Here is a 19,318-nt window from a genome sequence, read left to right as displayed (position 1 = left end):
GTATGAAGAGTGCAAAAGGTTAGTAGGTTTGGTGAGAAAATTTGAAGGTCTCGAGAAAGAGATAGCCTCTAGACCAGGAAGAAAAGTTCTATGTGAGGGGCAATGCTGCTTTAAGATCTTAGTACACTGTCAGGTTTCAAAGTAAATAATATTTTCATAACAGCAAAAAAAATTATCTAATAATGTAACCTTGGTTTAATTAGTAAAGTTTTCTAAGGGTTACTTGACATAAGTAAAATTATGTGTAGGTAACTAAATTAGTATAAGTTTATGTTTGTAAAACATGTCTTTCTCACGCATCTGAAATTCCTTTCATCAAAAATGTAAAAAAAAAGATAAAAAATAACATTTTAGAATATATTTCTATAGTAATATGTCTGCTTGTTTATCATTTTTTAAATTTAATTAGGCAAAGAAGTCAATTTGTTAGCAAAATAAGTTTAGAGTCCCCACAAAAGGGATTATCATAAACTTCTTTCTTCTACTTTCCACTTCAACCCCCAACCTTAATCACTATTGCATCTATTTCATTTAAAAGTAAATGATGCAAAAAAAGTAATGTCTTGGAAGCCGATATGCTGAATAAGAGGTAAAACTGAAAGGAGAACAAGAGTGTATCAAATTTCCTTTTATTACCACCAGAATATTTTGGAATTACATAAAGTACCAAATTTGATCCTATAATTTGGTCTCACAATTTGTTTTTGACATTTGAAGAGAATTCAAAAAGGGAATCAGAAAAAGCCTTTAAGCATCAATTAAAAAGAAAAAAAAAGTAAAAATGACTCATTTGAATAATGTAATCATACAATTAACTAATTAAAAATAAACTGATGAATATAGATACTGACAGTTTCAAGGCAAAAACAAAAAACAAAAAACAAAAAACAAAAACCTTCTTAGTCACTTCTGTTCACTGTTAAATAGTCCTCCCATTAAATTCTAAATTTTTACTCCCTATAAATAAACATTTCCCTTTCTCTCTCTTTTACCTGTCTCTCTCATATAAATAATTTGTAACTGTATTTAAATGAGAAATCTTACAAATATAGATATTAAAGGATATTTAGTTACAAATTTAGAAAATCATCTTAATCAATATCTGAACTTTGGAAAAAATGGTAATTCCTATGGTTGTCAGGTACTTTGTATTAGAGTTCCATAAACCTGGGGCTATGTCTTGTGCATATTTGCAGTTTAGATAACATTTTATATAGTAAGAATTCAGTATCTGTTATTTGATTGAAATATTTATTTAACAAAGTGTTAATTTGAACATACTTGAAGATTTCACATATATCTTCATACATCTAACATTCTTTCACTTAGCTAAGAATCAAATGTAAATCTGGATTGAAAACTCTTTACTTAGCATTACAAATTTATCAGTATAGCAATAGCTTTAATGCATATACATAGTTTTATGAAAAATTAAAAAGAATTGACAATTCAAAAATATTTATAAATATTTCCTAAAAGTTCCAACATATTAAATATGTACTTCTAGTCAGTGCTAGAACTCAGTAATATTCTTACATTTTGTGTTTTGACAATTTTAGCACACACAAAAAAGAGAAAACTATAAATGAGATGAAGAGTACTTTAGATTTAAGGAAATTAAACCTGGACAACTTGATGAAAGTAGAACAATTTGTTTTTCTGTAAAATAAAATATTATTTCTTTCTGCTCTAGAGGAGTACATGGAGAAATTAACTTGCATAAAAGAGAAATTGTACTGCACAAAGAAAGATATAAGCTGATGGTTATAGATACCTAATACATTAAAGGTGTATATCTCTTGGAACAAACAAGTAAAAGACAAATGGAGATGTTAACATACAGTTGAGTAGAACAGAGAAAAGTAAAAACCTTATGTTTTTAAGATGAAGATGCCATTCATCAATATTTGTCTTTTTGGGAAACAGTCCTCCAAACTGACTCATGCATGGATAGGGAAAAAAAGCATCATGTAGAGCCCACCCCTGCAAGCTCTCCTTCAGTCCCAGCTATGAGGACTAATTCAGTCCACAGCCTGCAATGGGTCCCCAGGAGAACCAAATTTTTACAGAAAAACCAGCCTTTGTTCTCCTGGTAAGGCTGCTGACAGTCAATGTTCTCTTGCCCTTCCTCTTCATCTGTAAAATGGGAGAACTAAACATGGTTCACCAGCCTTCCTGGGATTCTTCAGAGAAATAATATTAAAAGCTAAACAGTACAGCAGAGATGTACAGAGTATTATAAGGATTGGTATCCACGTGTTGACTCTGATCACTTTTGCTTTTAAATACAATAATTATATCTCTCTGCTGTACCTTTTACTTTTTCGTTGTTGTTGTAAAATACACATCCATTCATATTGATGAAAACTTTGTAAATGTGTTTTACATCTGGAATATATCTCAGCAATAATCAAATTTAAACTCTCACATTTTACAGTTTAAAGCCAAGAGACCAAATGATTTGTATAAAGCCAAATAGCAGTTTAGAAGCAGCTTAAGAACAAAAATTTGGTCTTCCTAACTACTTCTTTTTTTTTTTTTTAGTTTTTATTTTATTTTATTTTATTTTTATTATGTTATGTTAGTCACCATACATTACATCATTAGTTTTTGATGTAGTGTTATATGATTCATTGTTTGCGTATAACACCCAGTGCTCCATTCAGCACATGCCCGCTTTAATACCCATCACCAGGCTAACACATCCCCACCCCCCTCCCCTCTAGAACCCTCAGCCTCTTTCTCAGAGTCCATAGTCTCTCATGGTTCGTCTCCCCCTCCGATTTCCCCCCCTTCATTTTTCCCTTCCTACTATCTTCTTCTTCTTCTTCTTCTTCTTTTTTTAACATATAGTGTATTATTTGTTTCAGAGGTACAGTCTGTGATTCAACAGTCTTACACAATTCACAGCGCTCACCATAGCACATACCCTCCCCAATGTCCATCACCCAACCACCCCATCCTTCCCACCCCCCACCACTCCAGCAACCCTCAGTTTGTTTCCTGCGATTAAGACTTCCTCATATCAGTGAGATCATGTGATACATGTCTTTCTCTGATTGACTTATTTCGCTCAGCATAATACCCTCCAGTCCATCCACGTCGTTGCAAATGGCAAGATTTCATTCCTTTTGATGGCTGCATAATATTCCATTGTGTATATATACCACATCTTCTTTATCCATTCATCTGTCGATGGACATCTTGGCTCTTTCCATAGTTTGGCTATTGTGGACATTGCTGCTATAAACATCGGGGTGCATGTACCCTTTCGGATCCCTACTTTTGTATCTTTGGGGTAAATACCCAGTAGTGCAATTGCTGGATCATATGGTAGCTCTATTTTCAACTTTTTGAGGAACCTCCATACAGTTTTCCAGAGTGACTGCACCAGCTTGCATTCCCACCAACAGTGTAGGAGGGTTCCCCTTTCTCCGCATCCCCGCCAACATCTGTCATTTCCTGACTTGTTAATTTTAGCCATTTTGACTGGTGTAGGTGGTATCTCATTGAGGTTTTGATTTGGATTTCCCTGATGCCGAGCAATGTTGGCACTTTTTCATGTGTCTTTTGGCCATTTGGATGTCTTCTTTGGGAAAATGTCTGTTCATGTCTTCTACCCATTTCTTGATTGGATCATTTGTTCCTTGGGTGTTGAGCTTAAGAAGTTCTTTATAGATTTTGGATACTAGCCCTTTATCTGATATGTCATTTGCAAGTATCTTCTCCCATTCTGTCGGTTGTCTTTTCGTTTTGTTGACTGTTTCTTTTGCTGTGCAAATGCTTTTTATTTTGATGAAGTCCCAATAGTTCATTTTGCTCTTGTTTCCTTTGCTTCTGGTGATGTTTCTAGGAAGAAGTCACTACGGCTGAGGCCAAAGAGGTTGCTGCCTGTGTTCTCCTTTAGGATTTTGATGGACTCCTGTCTCACATTTAGGTCTTTCGACCCTTTTGAGTCTATTTTTGTGTGTGGTGTAAGGAAATGGTCCAGTTTCATTCTTCTGCATGTGGCTGTCCAATTTTCCCAACACCATTTGTTGAAGAGACTGTCTTTTTTCCATTGGACATTCTTTCCTGCTTTGTCAAAGATTAGTTGACCATAGAGTTGAGAGTCCATTTCTGGGCTCTCTATTCTGTTCCATTGATCTATGTGTCTGTTTTTGTGCCAGTACCATACTGTCTTGATGATGACAGCTTTGTAATAGAGCTTGAAGTCCGGAATTGTGATGCCATCAGCTTTGCTTTGCTTTTTCAACATTCCTCTGGCTATTCGGGGTCTTTTCTGGTTCCATACAAACTTTAGAATTATTTGTTCCATTTCTTTGAAAAAAGTTGATGGTATTTTGATAGGGATTGCATTAAATGTATAGATTGCTCTAGGTAGCATTGACATCTTCACAATATTTGGTCTTCCTAACTTCTAATCTAGACTTTTTCACCTACTTAAATTTTCTAAGGGAAATCTTCACTATATGACATGTACCAAAATCTGGGAAGATCAGTAAACAGGGTAAAGAGGTTCCTTTCTCTCATTAAGCACACAATCTACATAGATAAAGCAAATCACCATATGTCAAAATATTTAAAAATCAGTGTTAAGTAAAATATGCTCCGTCCTTTTGCTTTGCCAAATATATCTTCATAACAAGTGGTAGGCCAGTTCTGAATTTAGAATTGTTGGATCGTAGGAGCGCCTGGGTGGCTCAGTAGGTCAAGCATCTGACTTCTGCTCAGGTCATGATTTCAGGGTCCTGGAATAGAGCCCCATGTTGGGCTCAGCAGGGAGTCTGCTTGTCCCTCTCCACCTCCCCCTGCCTGTGTATGCTCTCTCTCTGTGTCTTAAATGGGTAAATAAAATCTTCAAAAACAAAAAATATTTAACAAAAATAGAATTGTTGGATCACTGAGTTCCAGCTGAGAATATAGTGGTTGTCTGCTGAGTCAGCCCCTGGCATTAGTCTTCAGCTCTCAAACTTCCCACACACAAGCTCCCTTATACCACCCCTCTCTAAAACTTCCCTCTGTACCACACTATGATATTTCTCTACTACACATATGTGGACATTCCAAACCACATTTTCAAGTTTCATTCACACCCACACTTTCCTCCGGCCACTCTGAGTTTAGGGGTCCATCTTCAGGATAAGAGAACTTATAGCTATTTGAGCAGGAAATTCTAGAGTTGCTGGGTACCTAGAGTGTGGTCAGAGGACAAGAAAATGGGAAACTGCAGGCAGATCCTTTTCATCCCACAACTCCTCAATTTATGGGATAAAGGGCATACAGGGAAGACCAGAAGGGATCCCTCTAAAGCACAGGTCCAGTGTAGAGAACTCTCTTACCTGAATCAAAAAGTGGTACTGGGCATGGAAGACAGATGCCAAAAAAATCATTACCTAAAGCAAAACACACACAAAAAAATCCATAAAACAGTAAAAACAAAAACAAAAACTCCTAAATAATGTGTGATTAAGTAAGAACTACATAATATAAAGTGATGAGCACAGAGAGTGCAATTTACCTTAAACGGGGTGATCAGGAAAGCTTCCATAGCAAATTAACAGTTGAGAGACATGTGAGGAATTAAGCAAGTAAAAGATGGGGCATAAGGGAAAGGGAAATTGCTCCAGATAGAGAAAATAGTCTATGGAAAGGGAAAAACAAAACAAAACAAAAAAACAGTCTATGGAAAGGAGGGGAGAGGAAATGATCTTCCCTATTTGAAAGAATTAATTTGAAGTTTAGCAAATTTCCCATGATACATCAAGGATTTTCCTGACCAGAAATTAGTGGGATCAAAGAACAAAGGAATGCTTTTTTTTTTTTTTTTTAAAGATTTGTTTGAGAGAGAGACAGAGACAGAGAGGAGGGGCAGAGGGAGAGGGAGAGAGAAATTTAAACCGACTCTGCGCTAAGCATGGAGCCTGATGCAGGGCTTGCTTGATATCATGACCCTGAGATCACGACCTGAGCTGAAACCAAGAGTCGGATACTTAACCGACTGCACCACCCATGCACCCCCAAAGTGATTCTTGAAATAAAATTCCATTAATATATATAGACAGAAAGCAGTAACTCACAAAGAATGAGTGCCTTGTGAGAAGGCTGGTTGTGGTAATTTATGTGACTAGAAATGCAAATGGATCCCACCATCCTAGAACTCTGGTTATACTTTGAGAAAGAATTGTTACAAATTGTATTGCAAAGTTGGAGCTCTACTATAAGGCAGTAATAGTATATAGCTGGCAGGGATCTAAAACTAGATATATCATCATTAAAATACTCAGTGACTGCCACAATGTGAAGGACCAATTTCAAAACTGTATTTCAGAAGAGTGATGGTTAAATTTTATGTGTCTATTTGGTCAGGCCAAGGTGCCCAGTTGTTTGGTGAAATGCTAGTCTAAATGTTGCTGTGAAGGTGTTATATCAACAAGATTAATATTTGCAAACAGTTGACTTTAAATAAAGATTATCCTTAATAATTTGGGTGGGCCCCACTCGATCTACTGAAGGGTTTAGACAAAAACAGTTTTCCCAGAGAAGGAATTCTGCCTCAAGACTATACTATCAACTCTTGCCTGAATTTCTAGCCTGCTAACCTACCCTACAAATTTCAGATTTGCCAGCCCCTAAAACTGTATGAGCCAACTCTCAGGAGGATCTTGAAACCAATCTGATTTCCTGTTGTGTTTTTAACTGGTTCTCAGAGGAGGATTGGTGACCCCTGTCAGACGGAGTACGCTTCCTCATAGTTTTTGAATTATTCATGATAGAGATCCAAGAGGGAGGTACTAGCCTTTCTGCTGTTACCACAAGGAGTTATCAAGAAATTAGTCAGAAAGCTAGAAATATGACAGCATTTGCCCTCAAAACCTATAAATCCAGTCATAGTAAAAAGAGTAAAAAAGCCCTGTGGAACTCATATTCAAATTAGAATCAAAGAGAATGTTCTGGCACATGAAACAGTATCTTCAGTTTTAAGACCAAGGCATACTGAATTTTTGTTGTTTAGACACCTCAGATAGCTTTCACAGCAATCTTTTAGAAATATGACAGATGTCCCTGTAATTGAAAACTGTAGAACCAAGATAGAGGCAAATTACCACTGTTTGTAAAGAATAAAATATTATAGAGCAGCTGTGTTCTAAGAATCTATAAGAGAAAAGGACAGCTGTAAATGACTTGGAATTTTAAAGAAAACCTAATTATTGAACATAGTAATTTTATTATGTTTTAGTACCTGGAGATCGATCTATCAATCTACCTATCATCTATTTAATTATTTGTGTATATACACACACAAACATGCACCCATGAAGATATAGTTATGTTCTCAATCCAGAATTTTTAGGTAGCAAAACAAGTTTTATATACTTAGGATAGTTATTACCTTCATATATTACTATTAAAATATAATTAAGTAAACAGAGACATGGAAAAGAGGAAAAAATCAAACAGGCTAACTATCAAGATTAACAAAGATACCATAATTAAACTTCAAATTTGACTCAGCATCTTAGAATAAAGGGCAAAGGTAGTATATCTTTGGGTTTTAGCAAATTTTGATAGAAGGATCCTTTCAAATATTCACATCCAACAAAGGCTAAGTATAGCATTTTATTATGAAGACTATGCAAGTTAACTTAAGAAATATTAAGAAAATTCAGACAATTGACAGTAGCAAAAAAGAATACACAAGTGATTCCAACAACCAAGAACACACTGTGAATAACTGTGGCAGGCAGTCTCTAGTGTGTACCCCAATGATCCTCATGTCCTGGCTTTCACTCCTGTGTTGCCCCTGCTCTTCAGTGTGAGAAAGACCCGTGGCCATGGCCATGGCAAAGGATGTGACTTCAATGATTAGATTACCTAAAGTTGTAACTTCCTTCTTGTGAGAGACTAGCTCTATTCCTTCTCAGAGTGCATGCTTTGATGAAACCAGCAGCCAAGTTGGACAGGCCCATATCCTAAAGAATTGAGCCAGTCTATAGCAACAGCTGGCTATTATCATATCTCTAAAATATAAATGACCAGATGTTTCATTTCTATCATATATTGCTGACAACAGTTGTTGTTAAGATATTTTTCAATGTCCTTATGTGATGCTATATGTTTTGCATCTATCTATTTATTATTAAAACACTATTAAACCATACACACTTTTTATTTTATTTATTTTATTATTTTATTTTATTTCCCATTAAACAGCAATCTATTCTTTTAGAAACATTTTTATCTAAGCCATGCCATGGGCATATACACCCTTAAATTCCTCAGTCTATCATCATCCTTTCTCCTAACAATCAAACCCAGATCTTGCAATCTTCCTGTAGGTATCTCAATATATTTTTGCAGGCCAAACATACTATGTGCCAGACACTATGAACAGAATTAGATGTGCCCTTGAGGAATTAGAGTATATGTGGAAAACCAGAAATGTAGAAGATAAATTATATTAAGATTTATAATGTCCACAATGTTTAATCATAGTTAATATTTGAACTCAATAAATTCTTAATTTAATGCTTCTGCATGTCTACATATTATTAATATTGATACATATTTTAGATACTTGGCTGTCCTTATCAAAACAAGATGTTAAAAGAGGGAGCCTACTTTAGCCTATACATAGGACAGGCAGCAGTCATTTCATAATGATAAAGCAATAAGTATTTCTATAAAAATAGATATAATTTAAGATTACAGAGTTTCTAGTTATTAAAATTAATTATAGAACTTGAGATTTGGGAGAAATAAAACGATGGCTTTAAAGTAGATCTAGTGATATACTAACTAAAAGACACTATCAAATGGGCTATTACACTGGACATGGCTCCAGAATTGACAATGTCCAGTTTATGAAAGGTTGTTCCCTAAAAGCGAAGGTGCAGTTTTTGTACCCCCCCAAAAAACACTATGGCAAGAGTGACAAAAATCTACTGAAAATATCACTTATTTGTTGGTCTATTTAAATAATTTTGGTCCCTTGATTTAATAGACTGATTATGAAAGATAGTGATTCCCAGGTGTGGTTATGGTTAGGGATAAGAGGAGAAAAAACTCTTTTAAATTAAGAGGTCAGAGATAGCCTCATTGAAAAAGTGATATTTAGTCAGAAGCCAATGTACATATTTGCAGAAAATTGTCCTAGTCAAAGGGAACTACCCTGTGTGGAGGCTCTGATTTAGGAGTAAACTTCATCCACTGCAAGTATAATAAAGAGGCCAGTGTTACAGAAGAGTAAAAAAGGGAAGAGTGATATAAGATGAAGATAATAAGGAGTGGAATCCTATATCCTCTCAGGCTGGTGCAAGAACTTGTGAACTCTTTCTGAGTAAAACAAAAAAACGATCGAAAGTTTTAGATCATAGGTGACAACTTTTCCTAATAAGCACAAAAATGCTGTATTAAGAAAATGACAACCTTGAGAGGGTCAAGGATAGAAGGAAGAGCCTAACTTGAAACCTATTGAAGTAACTCTGTCCAGAAAAGAGGCTGGGATATTATGGAAACATTGGATGGTTAATCCATGCCATGGAAAAATATTAGGGATATATTTTGAAAGTAAAACTAGAATTTACTAGTGGATTAGATGCAAAGAATCAAAGAGAAGAGTCAAGCATGACTTCAAGATTTTGTCGAGCTCCTGGAAGTAAAGCATTGCTTTTAACTACGAGAAAAATGCCTACATTTGTAAGTGATGATTAATAGCTCAAATTAACCAGGAATACAACTGCAAAGTCAAATATGTGAGAACTGCAGATTTTGGTTTCTAGCCATGGCAGAATATTTAGTATCAGACTTGCCCTCATAAGCAAACTATATGAAAATGGACAAAACATGTGGATCTGTTTTCAAGCACTGAGTAGTAGACATCACAGAGCTGTGATCCATGAGAAAAGTATAATTACTGTGAACCTTATGTTCACCCAAACTTTCTGCCTGAGGGTATGTTCTGAATTACAGCCTAATGAGATCACAGTCTTGTTTAAAAGAGAAAGTAAAATCAAGGTTTGCTGAAGTAGCTAAAATTTGTGGAGCAGGTTACTAGAGAGTAGGGAGTTGCACAGAAGGCAGACACAGAAATATGCAGAGGGGTTCCCTGGGGCTATTTGCCTGAGGGCTGGGTTGCACATGTATAGGGTAAGATTCCAGTGATGTCTAATAGAGAGCAGCTGCTAGGGGACTGAGATCAGAACAGAGATTTCAGAGGTCATGATGGTAATCTTATGTTGCCAATGAAAATTAGATCTAGCTAGGCAGCTGATCACTCACTTAATGTTCCAAAAGGCCATGTCATCAAAGTTAGTACAATGTTCTTGATCGAAAACAAAGCACAGAATTGAAGAAAGAAAGACAGAGAAAGAAAGAAAGAAAGAAAGAAAGAAAGAAAGAAAGAAAGAAAGAAAGAAAGAAAGAAAGAAAGAAAGAAGGGAAGGAAGGAAGGAAGGAAGGAAGGAAGGAAGGAAGGAAGGAAAAGAAAGAAAGAAAGAAAGAAAGAAAGAAAGAAAGAAAGAAAGAAAGAAAGAAAGAAAAGTAGACATACTACAGCAAAGAATAAATCCAAATTTTACTAAATCAAGATTCTTGACAAAACAAAAATCAATAATCTTTTAGGAAGTAAACATCGTTCAGATATCCTATTAAGTATAATCCACAATGTCAAGCATAACATACTTGACATGAAGAAGCAGGAAAATATAACCCATTAGAAGTTAATAAAAAGTCACTGAAAATAAAATTTGAGATGACTGTAGATGTTAACATTAACAAATAAGAATTTTTTTAACAGCCATTATAAATATAGTAAATGATTTAAAAGAAAAAATAGACATGAGTAAGTAAATGGAGAACTTCAGGGGGGAATGGAAACTATATTAAATTCTAAAACTACAAAAAATATATGTGATATGACTAGAAAAAGTTAATGGAAATCAGATACTGCAAAATAAAGGGTCAGTGAACTTGAAGATAGATCAATAAAATAATATCTAATTGAATGAAGAGAATAGGAAATATTGGAAACACTGAAAAAAGCATCAGGGATTTGGGGGACAATGAAAAGTGGTCCAACAGATGTAAAGAAGTCAAAGATTGAGAAAACATAGAGAATAGAGCAGAAAAAATATCCAAAGAAATATCACCAAATTTATGAAAAGTATTATTGTATATTAATGCATATGCTAGAAGTTTAGTGTAACTCTGGTTGAATAAAATAAAGTCATACATAAGAATATCGGAATCAAACTTTGCAAGACCAAAGTATATCTTGAAGGCAGCACAAAAAAGGACACCTCATATGTAGGGGGAAAAAATAAAAATAAAACTTATGGTTGACATCTGATCATACAGAAATGTAGGCAAGAAGACAACATCTTTAAAGTGCTAAAAATATATTTATATTAGTCGTTCTCCAGAATTTTACATCCCACCAAAATAGCACTTATTTGAAAAAAGATATTTTCAGATAAGGAAAAAAAAATGAGAACATTTATTGACAGAAAAATTGTACTAAAAGTAAAGATAGAAAGTAATGCCATAGGAAGTTCTTCGGGTTGTAGGAAAATGACACCAGATAGAATATCTGAATGAATATGTGTAGAATATACATATATGCAATAAATTAGGAATGGGAGATTTAATAGAACTGTACTGTTGCTAACTTCTTAGATTTTGTGTGAGGTGGTTTAATATTAAATATAAGTAGAGCAGGATAAGTTAAAATTACAATATAGAACACATATGTACATATATAATTACATATATATATTTATATATAAAAGTGTGACTAAAACCGATAGAAAAAATCAAATGGAATACTAGAAAATATTTAACTAACCAAATTGAGAAAATAAAGTACAGCCATATAAATATTACACTAAATATAAATGTACTAACTACTCTAATGGCAGAAAATTGAACCCTGGGAGAATAATCCATCCTATAGAAAATAGTAGATGGGAGAAAAGTGGAAAAGGACCTGAGTAAAAGTGAGATAGTAGTAGTGTGAGCGCTGAAGGCAAATGAAGTATATGTTTTCAAGAAAAAGAAGGTTATCTATTTTGTCAAATACTACAAGTGAATCAAGTAGGATAAAAGCTGAGAAATTACCAGTGCATTAATTTAACTGGAAGTTACTGGTAACTTTAACAAGCACAGTTTGGGTGGTATGATAGGAATGGAAGCCTGATTGCAATGCTTCAAGAAACAACCACAGAAGAGGAATTGGGAAAATGAGTGTAGTTCGCTAATTTAAAGTATTTTGCTCTAGGGGCGCCTGGGTGGCTCAGTCCTTAAGCGTCTGCCTTCGGCTCAGGTCATGATCCCAGGGTCCTGGGATCGAGCCCCACATCGGGCTTCCTGCTCAGCGGGAAGCCTGCTTCTCCCTCTCCCACTCCCCCTGCTTGTGTTCCCTCTCTCACTGTGTCTCTCTCTGTCAAATAAATAAATAAAATCTTTTAAAAAAAATTAAAAAAAAAATTTTGCTCTAGAGAGAGATGGAGAAAAAATGCCTGACCTACATAAAAGAAAACTCAAAACAAATAAGCAAGAGAAAGTTGATAAAAAATATTCCATATCTCTGTCTACAGCTAAGATTTCTTTTCATTTCACAATGGTAAAGTGTATTTCACTGATTGGAAGAGAATATACTGAGAATAAAATTTGTGGTGTCTGTGTTAAGAATGAAGCCTCTCTGCATCTCCATATTTTGATGTCTTTCTATCTCTCCCTGCTGCTCTCTTTCCTTCTCTTTTTTCTTACATCTTCTACTACCCTTTTTTACTCTTTACAAAGATAATTATCAGTATTATTTCATCTAGAATACAAACTTTATTGTACAATTTTTTTTAGAATTTTAAATTGACGTCAATGGGAGTCCTTAAAACAAAATTTTAATTAACTATTAAAAATGGCAATATTGGGGCGCCTGGGTGGCTCAGTCATTAAGCATCTGCCTTAGGGTTAGGTCATGAGCCCAGGGTCCTGGGATCGGGCCCTGCATCGGGCTCTCTGCTCAGTGGGAGACCTGCTTCTCCCTCTCCCACTCCCCCTGCTTGTGTTCCCTTTCTCGCTGTGTCTCTGTCAAATAAATAAATAAAATATTTTTTTAAAATGACAATATCTATTACAAAAATTCTAAATAAAGAGGACTTAAATCTAGAAAACATGTTAAAATTTAAGTTAACCAAATTTATTAAAAGTAACAAAATATGTAAAAACTCATGGACTATTTTGTCAAAATTATAGATTAAATATATATATATACATACATATATGCAAGTTATTTCTTTAAATTATTTAAAATCAGATGCTACTTTAATATAAGTACTAAAGAAAAATGATAACATCAGTACTTTGAAGTACCATTGACCATTCTTACATGATATCATTTTCTATTTATCTATCCATGGTTATAACCCTTCTATTTTTCTAAAAACTTCTTATGCTCAGACACATATTGATGTGTTCTATATGCTGCCCCAGCTGCTCCTGCCAATATGAGGCTTGTGGCCTCAGAGGTAAGAAATAAGAGGTCAATTTGGGTGTCAATGTTTTTCAATTAGCTAAGCTGCTGAACTGAACTCACCTCCCTAGGATTCAGGTATTTACATCCATGCAGATTGGGTAAGAGGAGCTTTTTTGAATTTATTCACTGCCTGGATCAAAATAAAACTGAAACAAAAAGAAGAAAAATTCAAACCCAATGACTGTGCCCTCTACTTCAACCTCTCTACTCTGCAATCCCATGACTTTAATTTAAAGGATAAAAATACTGTCTAGCGTGTGTGCTTCTCTCACATGACTACCCTCTGCTTGGAAGTTCTACAGCCCAGGCTATTTATCACACAATTGATGGAGTTTGATTCCCTCTGCTCTTCTCCAGCTAAGGATTACAAACAGTTACTAAACAGTTTTTCTGCTGACAAAAGTTTATTTTTAACCTAGCTAGTTTCTTAAAGAAACTGACTTCTTAGAAATTTTATATTCTAGAGCTTATTTGAACCTACACTCCAAAACAAAGCAATAATGTTTAAATAGAATGTGCAATTTCCCCATAATAACATTTAACTAGACTGTTTTTGCAATCTTTTCCTCTATCACTGATGAATTTCTTATCTGTAAAAAGTCTCCCACTGTGAGAAATTTGCTTGAGAACACCCAATAACCATGTAAATGATTGCCATCTAAGCAAAACAGCTGGTTTTCTCCTAGCTTTAAAAATGATGGGGGAAATTCAGAGCTAGGTCCCTAACTTACAAGACATAAACTGAGATCTACATTTGAGTTCTGTCCAAAATCCCAGTGTGTATTTCTCAGCTCTAATACAAGAAGAATGCATCAGGTGCTCAGATGAAACACTCTAGAGAAAAATACCACTGTGTGACTGTTTATGAACAGTGAGATAAATCTTATCACTATTGACATTAAATCATTAGTGGTCTGTTTGACTGGATATCTTGCACAGCATTAATAATGAAATGTTTATTTACAGTGTTTATCTGCTGTGTGGCAACATCTTCCCACAGAGTTATTTTTTTTTTCTATTGAGAAGTGTTGCTTCTACTTTATCAAATATTTTGATCTTTGTATGGAGGTTATGCCATCTTCTTCAAGTTATTCATAATTGAATGAATAACTGTTTTATGAACTCGCCATTGGCAATATTTTCCAGGAATGGATGAAGAAGTGGTAGCTTCTTAGACTTTAAAATTCATAGAGTCCTCAGAGACAGACTGCTCCCTTCTATATTTCTTTGTGTCTCTCTGAACTGAATCAGGCCCAGGAAAAGTTTTTCTCCTGTCTCTGTCTCTACAGGTTTCTCAACAGTTAGGTTATATGAATAAGGACACTATCCCTGCACTCCAAGTCAATATTTTTGCTAATGCTTCCTGAAATTGGCCACTTACTTTGAGGGTGAATTTTATATAATATTGACCATTTTAAAAAATATACATTTTTAATTATGTGGATTTTCTCAGTCCCTTACTTTTATGATAGCAGATTTAGGACTTAATTTTCCTTGTTAATTTTGTGTGGTTTCTAGTATGAAAGAGAGGATAAATCTACTATAGCTTTACTGTATTTATCCAGCAAGTCAGGACACTTTTCTTTAACTGAAACTTTATGAAGATGATAAAAGTATGAGTTAAATATGGTTGACGTATAGTATAGGAAGATAACTACATACTTAAGTAAACTAAACTGTCAATATAAATATAATTGCACAGATATGGACAATGACTATAAACATTGCATTGGGATTCTATACATTTTTAGTACTTTGTTAATGATAAAATAATCTATGTGTTCAGACCCTATTTTTCTTAGTTTTCACTGATCTGAATTCTAGTGGTATTCTGAGCATCTCATTGTGTGAGAAAATGGTGCTTCCTTGTAATGGGCTTTATTTGTGGTATAGTTTTTTTTTAGTTCATTTTTATTGCTCCACCAAATTTTTTCCACCTACTTTTTACTGGGGTATGGCTTTATTTTCCAAAGTGGAATGAACACACAATTAGAGCTGGAGAAAGTGAAATTAAAATTTCAAATCTACATTTTGCTTGGGTCAGTGCACAAACCCATTCATTCTTTGCAGCTTGATGAGAAAAATAATTTGAAACTCTTAAGCTGTTATGACAGTTAAATCAGATAATGTATATAAAATGCCTAACAGATTCTGATAGAGAGTATGTAATTATTAAAATAATAATCGTGGTCTAACAGTCTGCTTTCCTCTAGAAAGAGCATTCCATGGGTACCATTGTATTCTATAAAATCACTGTTTTATCTATGGTAACATTAGGGTTATTAAAATTTACTCCAGGGGTGCCTGGGTTGGAACAGTAGGTTAAGCCTCTAAGCCTTAGTTTTGCCTCAGGTCGAGATCTCAAGGTCATGGGATTGAGTCCCGTGTTGGGCTCCAGGCTCAGCACCAAATCTACTTAAGACTCTCCCTCCTCTGCCCCTCCTCCCATGCATTTTTTCTCTCTCTTTCTCAGATAAATAAATAAAATATTTTTTAAAAATTATTCCACTTGATTGAAACAATATCACAGATCATAGTTGAGGTCAAGAGAGAATCTGGGTTTCATTTTTGCTTTTGCCTTATAATTGGGCCATTCTGTTTCCCTTGGCACCTTTATCTGCCAATGTCCACTGCAAGCTTTTTGTCCTATCTCTTTGTGTATTACCCCCTCACCCCAAATTATCATGGTGATTGAGGTTACTGAAAAAAATGCCACCAACAACTTTATTTATGTATTATTTTTTGTGCCTTTGAATGCTGAGCTAATGAAAACAAATTATTTCAACTAATAATTGTGTACTATACTTTATGCTTAATAGGGAGAGTGCTCAATGGTTTATGGAGTATTTCTACACACATCATCTCCTTTGTTCTTCACAACTGAGGTAACAGTTTTTTCCTCTATTTTTATTTTTTCTAAAGGAAGCAAGGCAAATGTTGAAAGATTAAGAATTGCATAGGCTTCTGTCTCCATATCCCTTTATTTAACAAATATTTATGGAGCAGTTAATATACATCAGAAACATCTCTAGGTGCTATGATAACCTTAAAAAACAAAACAAATAAACAGAAAGAACAGTAAAATTTTTGCCTTTTGAAGTTTGCCATATAATGAGGAGAAATAAAAAAATAAATTATTAAATATGAGTTATTTGTGCTGTATGTAGAATGGTTATATGGACAAAACATATCCTGGGATCTAGTGCCCATTTCTGTTTATCAGGTATTTGTCATCATTATTCTTTTCATCAGTAAAAACTATTGTTTCCAAAATAACCGTAAGCAGAATCCTAATATATAAAACAGATGAAAGTGGGGCTGCATAGACTGAAATGAAAGCCAAGAATTGTACTGCCCAATTTTGCTCTTCATCAACCTGCAGCATTCTGGAGGTACCTCTTTAGATCACTAGAGAAACTTGAAATGACTTCTGTACCATAAAAATAACTAGAGTGGAAAGAGGACTTAATAAACTTTATAAAAAGTTGAAGTTATTTTAAATTCATTAAACATGCACAGAAGTCTTTCATTGTTTCTTATGACAGAACTTGGGAATAAATAAGTACTGTATTTCAACTGTTCTAGAGGAGTCTACATTTTATATAAATTTACACATCTCAGTATAATATGTAAAAATGTTGGAATACTGTTTGAACATGTATATTTACAAGGATATTATGATCAAATGAAGCAACTAAGTCTATGTAAGTCAATTTAATTAATTCACAAAAATTCAGAAAACTAATCCTCCAAAATCAAATATATGCTAAGGAAAAATATCTAAATATTTTAAGGACATTTTGAAGGTATTTTTCATTGTTGTGGTCAGATCAGAGAAGCAAACTATATTTCTATATGTTTATCTGATTTTTTTACCCATTATCTTTATATTCTTCCTGTTCTAGGGGAAAATTAAATCAACTATTATCTTTATTTAAAAATATGTTCTGTACATTTCTAAGCAATTCTTATTCCATGGACTTAACATTTATATAAACTTGTCATATTCAATTGAAATGAAATTTCCTCATAAACATAATCAAAGAAAAGGACTTAAACTTACACAGTATAAAAAATTTTCAGCTTTCAAAACCAAATGACCACACTAGTTTAAAAATAATTTGAGTAATGTATTGTTGCTTCTCACTCCACCACTACAAAATGCTAAGTCCACACATACATCCATTGGGTATGTCTACTTTTAAAAATTAATATTCAATACTTAACTCCCAAGTCATTGCTACTTTCACTCATGGTAATTTCAATATTATAAATGCATAATTTTATCAAATTATAATCAACATAGATGATTTTACCAAAATTCTGGACTCTAACTTTTTTTTTCTCTATTCCTATGATGTCATCTTTTTTGCTCTCTTATGCCCATGACATTACACTTGAACTTATCATTCCAATGTTAAGTACCAACACTCCATATTTTAATTTTAATTTCCTATCACTTTTTATCCTTTTATCTTACTGCCTCTTGTACCTCAAGCCTTAAAAGCCTTCAATGCCATTTGTATAAATAAGCTATGATCTTAGTAATCTTTCACTATCACATACTTTGTTCATGTCCTCATATCTAACTTTATGTAGATTAAATTCTATGTTCAATAATTAAATTTATTGACCTGCATATATACTCAGTTCTTTTGCCCTTCTCTCACTCTATCTTATCTACTATGCTAAACAATAATACTGGTTAAATCCATTTTCTAGCTCTCATATCAGTTGTAGTTGAATATGGTTGGAAAATAATATACACACACTGCCACATATGTCCATGTACACATGCACACACGTGTGTGCGCACACATACACACACACACTGTCTGGCTCACTTCAATTTCTTGAACACTGAAATCATATGGGTCCAACATTCTTGCAATATTTCCCCAGTAGATTAATCTCCTCCTCTCCTAAATGATTACATTTTACCTTCACTCTCCTTAAACCTCCAACACTTTTTTTTTCCCATCCTCTCACCTGATTTCATCATGATTCTGACTTCATGGGGAAGATGTAAGCAATCAATACAGATATTTGAATGCTCTTACCACAACAAGTATCCACCTTCCTACCTGCATCTGTGCCCATGTAATGACACTTCTTCCAGACACAGTCTACCCATACACCTAGCAATGGCCAAATTCTCCTCTTGTGTACTATTTTCCATCTCTTCTCATTTATTCAAGGACATTACTCTAATAATATTTTTCTTTCACTTACCATGTCAGGTTTTCCTTCTCTACTGTGTCTTTTCCAACAGCAGTAGTTTGAGGGAGAAGTGGGGTCAATAAAGGTAGTTTAAGTAAATGTTTTATTTGAAATATAACATGAAAATTAAAAGTACACAAATCACAAGTAAACACTGGTGATTTTTCAGAAGTGAATACAGTGATGTAACCAGCATTGAGTTGAAGAAAAAGACCAAACTCAGCACCTCAGAAGTTCCCTTTGTACCCCTTCAAGTCACAACCCACCAATGTTAATCACCATGTTGGCTTCTCACACTTTTTTCCATCCTGTACAAATGGAAAAGTACAATATATGCTTTTTTAGTCTGGTTTCTTTGGCTCAGCATTATGTGTGTGATATTTATCTATAATACTGTAGATGGTTGTAGCTCATTCATTCCCATTACTCTATAGTATTTCATTGTACACATATGCCAGAGTTTGTTTACCTTTTCTACCTAGGTTGGACAAATGAGTTGCTTTTAGACTGGGATATTATAACTGGTGTTGTTATAAGCAGTCTTGCATGTGCCTTTTTGTGAAA

This window comes from Mirounga angustirostris, unplaced genomic scaffold (assembly GCF_029215605.1).
Source record: "Mirounga angustirostris isolate CCGP_5_RB_7025 unplaced genomic scaffold, mMirAng1.0.hap1 SCAF_4, whole genome shotgun sequence".
Lineage (NCBI taxonomy): Eukaryota > Metazoa > Chordata > Mammalia > Carnivora > Phocidae > Mirounga > Mirounga angustirostris.
Note: the sequence above shows the minus strand (reverse complement) of the source record.